This window comes from Momordica charantia (assembly GCF_013281855.1).
Source record: "Momordica charantia cultivar OHB3-1 chromosome 10 unlocalized genomic scaffold, Mcharantia_2.0 BLBB01000010.1, whole genome shotgun sequence".
NCBI classification, from domain to species: domain Eukaryota; kingdom Viridiplantae; phylum Streptophyta; class Magnoliopsida; order Cucurbitales; family Cucurbitaceae; genus Momordica; species Momordica charantia.
In genome coordinates, this window is record NW_028275158.1 from 15,640,252 (window position 1) to 15,647,215 (window position 6,964).

Here is a 6,964-nt window from a genome sequence, read left to right on the forward strand (position 1 = left end):
CTCTAGCCCGGTTATGGATAGTTAGCCTTTTATTTCTAAAAAGAGTTGCTAAGAAGTAGTGTTTTTGCTTTCCATTCATTACTCAACATGTTCTCTCAAAAAGTTAGGATTTAGAGAAGGCCACTGTAAGTCTTAACAAGTCAATACTGAAAAGGTTGCTTATTTGCATTGTTGAGTGGTTAAACCGAGGAGAGGAGCGCCTTAGACATAAGGGTTCCGCTTAAGTAGCCTAGACATAGGACCTTAACCCGAGGTTGCGACTATTTCCATCCTAAAACTAAGATATATCTCATAATAGACATATTAGGGAATGTCTTAGGACTTTGAACTTGCTTAGACATAAGTCAAGTGAGAAGCGTAGTCGTTGGTTTCTAAAGTAAAATGCATATTGTCCTTAGCATGTCCTTGATTCTTTGTTGGCTAACTTGAAGTAATTCGGGCTAGGTTTTATCATTATAAGTCCAAATCCCAAATCCAAAACCATTATTTGTGACCACTTCCCATTTTACAAGAATCACTCATTCCAACATTCACTATTCTTTAAAACTTTAGAGTTTGGAAATTATTTAGAAGTCCTTGAGGATCGATACTTGGATACTCCATCCATTTTATATTACTCTGACAGGTGTGCGCTTGCATCTATATAATTGTTACCACGCTTAGTGCGTGCGTTCAGTAAACACCCAGTCATGAATCTTCCGAGCTATCCTTTTGGGTCTCGAGAACATGCTTGTGGGAGCATTTCTTTGGAACGAGAGGGAGAATTGAGATAGATTGAGATGGAGAGAAATGCTTGATCAAGAGAAAAAAAATTGGTCTTGGCTTAGCAGTTTTCTGCAAAAACCAAACCAAAAAACAGGGATGTGGGGAGTTACCCCACATCACTTAACTCCCCACTCAATGGAGGGGAGTTATATATATTGATTATAATATTATTTATTAATATTAATAATAAATAATAATGATTAATCAATATAATAATTAATATATATAATTAATTAATTAATAATTAATTATTAGTTATTAATCAAATTAACAATTAATATATATATATAAATATATATATATATATATATATATATATATAAATCAAATAAATAATTAACACTTAATTATTTATTGCAAAAATAGAATCATATTCTATAGCATTTCTCTCATAATATATAGTTTTAATTTAGAATTAACTATATATTATAATGTATCAATATACATATATTCCCTTGAGAAATTTGAACATTACAAATTCTTTCAAAAACTTGATCCTCGTTTTACCCATTATGAGCTAGCAAGGAGACCTAATGGACCTACAGATCAAAAGCTCCAATGATACCAGATTAATCAGTAAATCTCATTGATCGAGTTAATCAACATTCGTTAACTACGGGTCACTCCAATAAAGACCCGTAGTTGCATTCTTCTCACTACATAATGTTTTTGTGTCCATGGATATACGACCATTAATGACAAGTCAATCCTTCACGAGTGTTCGTAACCACAGATGGGTCAAATTACCGTTTTACCCCTGTGTTACATCTTGCTCCTTAAATATCACTGCTCCTCTAATGAATAACCTGGTTATGGTCCGACCAATAATCGGAAGTCCCTCTTGGGGCAGTGAGAGGGTGGGGTCCCTTTTTCAAGTCCCGGAGTCAACATTTAAAAGAACACTCATCTACTCCCCTAAGGTCGGGAGGAGTGAATTCCATATTGTGAAGTTATGTTCCCAACTCCTCACTCGGTCTCGTCCCCAAAATGGTAGGAATATTGAGTCGGCGTTTCGAGCCACTATCACCGATACAGATCAAAAGACGAGCTCTCACGGCAGAAGTCCATAACTCACTCAAGATTGAGAATGAGTTGTCTAGTCATCCTAAGAAATAGAAATCTGTTAGTTAATGGTATTACATCTAAAGATTGGCTATTTTACTGTCCGGTCTTGTGCAAACTCATGTATAGGATACCCCCACTCACATGTCTTCATATGAACGACCTGGATCGAGTCGTCTGTAACATTTATGAAGTGGGTCGTATCTATAGTGTTGCCAGGATAAGATACCGAACGTTATCCATATACTATAGACCTTTTAGGTTATTGAGGGGACATTATCCACTCGTATATGTGGGGTATATCAAATATATACCTCGTATATCAGTGGTATATCAATATCAAATATATACCTAGTAAATCAAATAGATACCCAATATATATACTGTCCCGGTTACATGATAATAACCTTGGATGTTTAGTTTATTGGATTTTGGACAATGCAATGCTATGAATTCAACAACAAATTTATTGAAGAAAACTTTATTGAATATACATTTGTTTCTACATAAATACAAACTACGAGTTTAGGGCAACACACCCAACAGTGTCAGGTTCCGAGTACAAAGGTTGTTGGTCGACACGCCAACTTGGTTAGAATGGGTTTCGAGGCTCTGAGTACAAAAGTCGGAGATCAATACGTGAAGATGAGCATCGAAGCCTTGGGTACAAAGGTCAAGGGTCAAACACCAAGTTATGTAAATGAGTATCGGGACCTTGGGTACAAAGGTCAAGGATCGATACTAAGTGAAATGTGGTGACGGAGTTAGAAGGTGTTTTAGAATAGTCAAACACCTACAGGCTAAGAGATGTGGGTTGTGATAGTTTAACATTCGTTGTGTGTTGCCAACCTTTACCACTTGTTGATTGTTTGAAATTCCAGTCAATATGTCGTTTTGAATATCATGTGATGGTATGCTGGTGCTATGTAGTTAGTGAGGGTTACTTATAGAATATTTTATATACTCATCCCCCTCTGTAATTATTGTTTTCAGGTAACGATCCGAGTTATGACCATGGTGGTGACGTGGAGAGGGCTCGACTGATGAAGAACCATTAGGCTGCGGTTTTTTTATTTGTTATTTTTCCTTATATTGTCACAATAGTGGAAGTTTCCCTTTTGTTTTGGACATTCTAGTAGAGCGATGTTTAGGTGTGGTCTTGGTGGCGTTGTCCGATGTATCTAGATATTTTATTGTTTTTGAGTCGATGTTTTTCTTTTAATTATTTAGTAAGTTACGAGTATTGGCTATTGAATAAACAAGATTTTATGTTTTGTTAGCACACGGAGGGCGAGTTGACTTCTTTGATTATTGGAGAACTTTTGAACTTTTTAGACCATGTTGACTTTCATTGTGTGTTAAGGGGAGGGTCGGTGCATGTAGTTGGGTAAAAATTACACCGAGTGTACTGTGGAAATTCAGGGGCGTTACACGAAGGCTACCCGGATCAGGTCTCTTACCGAGCAATTGAGGAGTGAACTTGCTGACTTGAAGATCTCAACGGATAATCTCTTCTAGAGCAGAAGTCGAGAAGAGAGGATCGGTTGAATCTGAACTTGGTGAGGCTAAATCCAAGCTTGGTCAATCTAATTTGCACCTCGCTGATATTAAATCCAAATTCCGTGAGTCTGAGAAGATGGTCACTGAGTTTGTATCAAAACTGGCGAATGCCGAATCTAGGCTTGCCAATGCTGAAGCTCAACTGGGTGACTTTGACCTGCTTTACGAAGTTATATCCCAATTCCCATACTTTAAGGAACTAGAGAGGGATTTGGAATATAGTGCGCTCAATTATGCGGTCGAGTGGCTGAAAAGCTTTGCTGAGGGAGTGCATCCCAACCAACTAGTCTCCATGTTTGACCAGGATTGGGAGCTCGTCATGAAGAAGTCGTCTGACTAGGTTGCTGGTTTAGGCCAAGATAGTGGAGTGAGCACTTCGCTTGTGGTCAGAGTCACCGAGCTCAACCCTCAAGCCAAAGCCGAAGTCGAAGTCGGAGAAGTTCATCATGTTTCTAACTCGGCGATAGGGGTGCAGAATAAAGTTGTAACTCCATCTGAGCTGGTCGATTCCATCCTTGCATGAATTCCTTTTCTTTTTATGTAAATCTTTTAGTATCTCTCCTCTTTTTTGTGATGTAATCGTCCTGAAATGACGAAACGGTTTCTCGAATTCAATCGTATCTTAAATTTAATTCACTGCATCCTTCATCATTCTATCAGTACGGTCACCTTTAAATCTCACCGAATGCCATTTCAAATTCCCGTAACAGGATTTAATTATCAGCTGACGCTTCAATTCAAGCGACCCGTGTATTTAAGCACATATACTCCACTCAAGATTTCACGTAATTTCTTAACACCACAAGTAAATGTTTAAAGAAGTGAACGAACCCCTTGTTTCCTTAATGGAAATTTGCTCCGACCACTCTGATGACTATTCTTCTTTTTCATCCTCCCCATCCTATGTCCCTCTAAATCCCCATGCCCTTTCACCGATTGCAGCAGAAGAACCTTAAGCGGCTACGTCGCTTTTCCCTCACGTTTCGAATTCCGAAGGGCCTAGAAGAATGCTCTCAAACTGGAGAGGGAAGTCGTTAAACTCGAAAACGAACTGAAAGAAACAACGATTAAATCTCTCAAATTTGAGTTCGAATATCAAGCTCTAAAAAAAAGGAAAGGAAAAAGCAATTAGGAGGACTAGTGTTTGACTTTTCTCTGTTCTCTCTCCTCTTTGATGGTTTCCGGCCGTCGGGTTGGGGATTTTCGATCAAAATCTTCCATTCAGGTTTTGTGATCGTGCTTGGCTTTTTGTTTTGTTGCTGGTTGGTGTTGACCGTGTGGGGATTTCGTGTATGTCTGGCTTGCTTTGGCGTGATTTTCGTGCAGGTTTGGGTGGTTTTGAGTGGTCGGTCCGTTTGGTAGACGCACGGAGTGGAGGTTGAAGCAGTGATCTCTTCAATTTCACGCTTGGCGATGGATTTCGTGCAGGTCTGGGTGGTTTTGAGTGGTGGGTTCGTTTGGTGGACGCACGGAGTGGATCGCGCTTGGCGGTGGATTTGGGGGGTTTGCAGTGGTGGGTCATTCAATCCGGCGGTGGCTGGTGTTCGACGGTGGTGGGGTGGTGATCGTTGTGATTTCCAGCGGTGGGTTAGTCTGACTCATGTGGTGGGGTGGTGATCGTGATTTGCAGCGGTGGGTCAAGCGGTCTGCGCGGTGTCTCCGACGGTGGTTGTTGGTTGGTGAAGGCTAGATCACGGGTTTTTTAATTCGGTGGTTCATGCGATGAAGAAATCCAAGGGACAGGGAGGTGCTCCTTTCAGGCCGCTGCGGCCGTCGCCGGTGCCGGAGGTGGGAGACGGTGCCGGAGCTGGTGGCGGAATGGGCGTGAACCCTAGGTTGCATGGGCCGCGTGGTATTGGTGATGGGTTGGGCCGGTCTGATAATGTTGGCTCGGTCCGGTCTGGTAGTCTGGTGTTGTCCGGTTCGGTGGCGGTTCAGCCTGGTTCGGTAGGTTCTGCGCCGGTTCAGGTTGGTTCGACTGGTTCAGCACCGGTTTTTTTCGGTCTGACGCTGGTTCTGACTGGTTTGGTCGGTTCAGCGCCGGTTTTGCCCGGATCGCCATTGGGTTCTGCAGTTTTGGCGTCGGTTTCGGCTGAATTGGCTGGTTCCGTGCCAGTTTTGGCGGGTTCTCCTTCGGTTCTGGCTGGTTCCGCTGGTTTGGCACCGGTTCAGCTTGGTTCCCTCCCCGTTCAGGCCGGTTCGGCTTCTTCAGGGCCGGTTCAGGCTGTTTTGGCTTCGGTTTCTCCCGGTCTTTCTTTGTTCCGTCCGGTTTCCTCTCGGGTTCATGATTTGGGGCCTATTTCGGCGTCGGTTAGGAAATGTTTGGGGGTCAAGGGGACCGGTTCTTCGAGTGATTTGCCTCCTTGTGGCCCTGATTCTTGGCATGGTCTTTTTGGATCCTCTTCTGGGGTGGCATCTAGGCTTAAGTGTTTTCCTCCAGTGGTGTTGAATGGGAGCTCGTTGCGGTTCTCTCTGATGATATTGTTGGGGAGGGCGAGAAGTTGTGGGCTAATTCTTTGGTGGGTCAATTTCTGGACTCTCGGCCTCCTTTTGCTGTGGTTTCCCGTCTGGTGGCTCTGATTTGGGAAGTGTGGAGGAGCCGGTTATTACTTATCTGGATGACGGGCTCATTGTGTTCCAGTTTCTGCATGCTTCTTCTTGTGATTGGGTTCTGTCCCATGGGCCGTGGCACATTGGGGGAAAGCCGCTCTTTCTTCGTCCTTGGAGTCCTGGTATTGTTCCTCAGTCTTTTTCTTTTGCTTCTGTTCCAGTCTGGATTAAATTTACAGGGGGGTAGCCGCCTGTCTTTTGCCCGTTTGTGTGTGAAGAAGCAATCCTTTCCATCGTTTGTTAAGGTGAAGGTTCGTGATGTCTTGTTTATAGTTGCGGTTGAGTATGCCTGGAAGCCACGACGATGTTCGAAATGCTGTATCTTTGGTCATTCTGATTCGACTTGTTCCATTGAGCAGGTCTGGGTTCCTAAGGCACCTCGGGGTCCTGGCCCCCAGGTGTCAGCTCCTCCAGCTTCGATTTCCCCAGTTGTGGTGTTCGGGCCTGTTCGGGCTCTTGCTGTTGGGGTTCCTGCTCGTCCAGTGGAGCGGGCTGTTTCTGGCAACCGTTTTGAGGCTTTGTCTTTGCCTGTTGAGACTGCTTCGGCTGGCCTTGACTCTGGTCCTTCGGGTCGGGATAGTGGTAAGGCTGTCTCCGATGGCCATTTTCCTGGCCCTCGTTTCGGGATAGTGGTGAAGAGGTTTTTTCGCCGCTTTTTGGGGATGGTTTTTTCTCAGGGGATGATCAGGAGGGGTTCACTACGATTGTTTCTCGTCGTCGTCGCTTTTCTCCTGTTTCCAGGGCGTGTTCTTCTTCCCCTCCTATATAGCCCATGACTAGCTGGTGCTCGTGGACTGTGCGGGGTTTGAATGCCCCCGCAAAGGGGCCGTGAGGTCCGCTCATTTCTGGGTAGTATTCGTGCTAAGTTTTGTTGTCTTTTGGAGACTCGTGTTTTGCAGCGTAACTTTGCCTCTGTCTTTCGCCCCTTCCAGGTGCACTGGCAGTGCGTCAGCAGTTACTCTTCTTC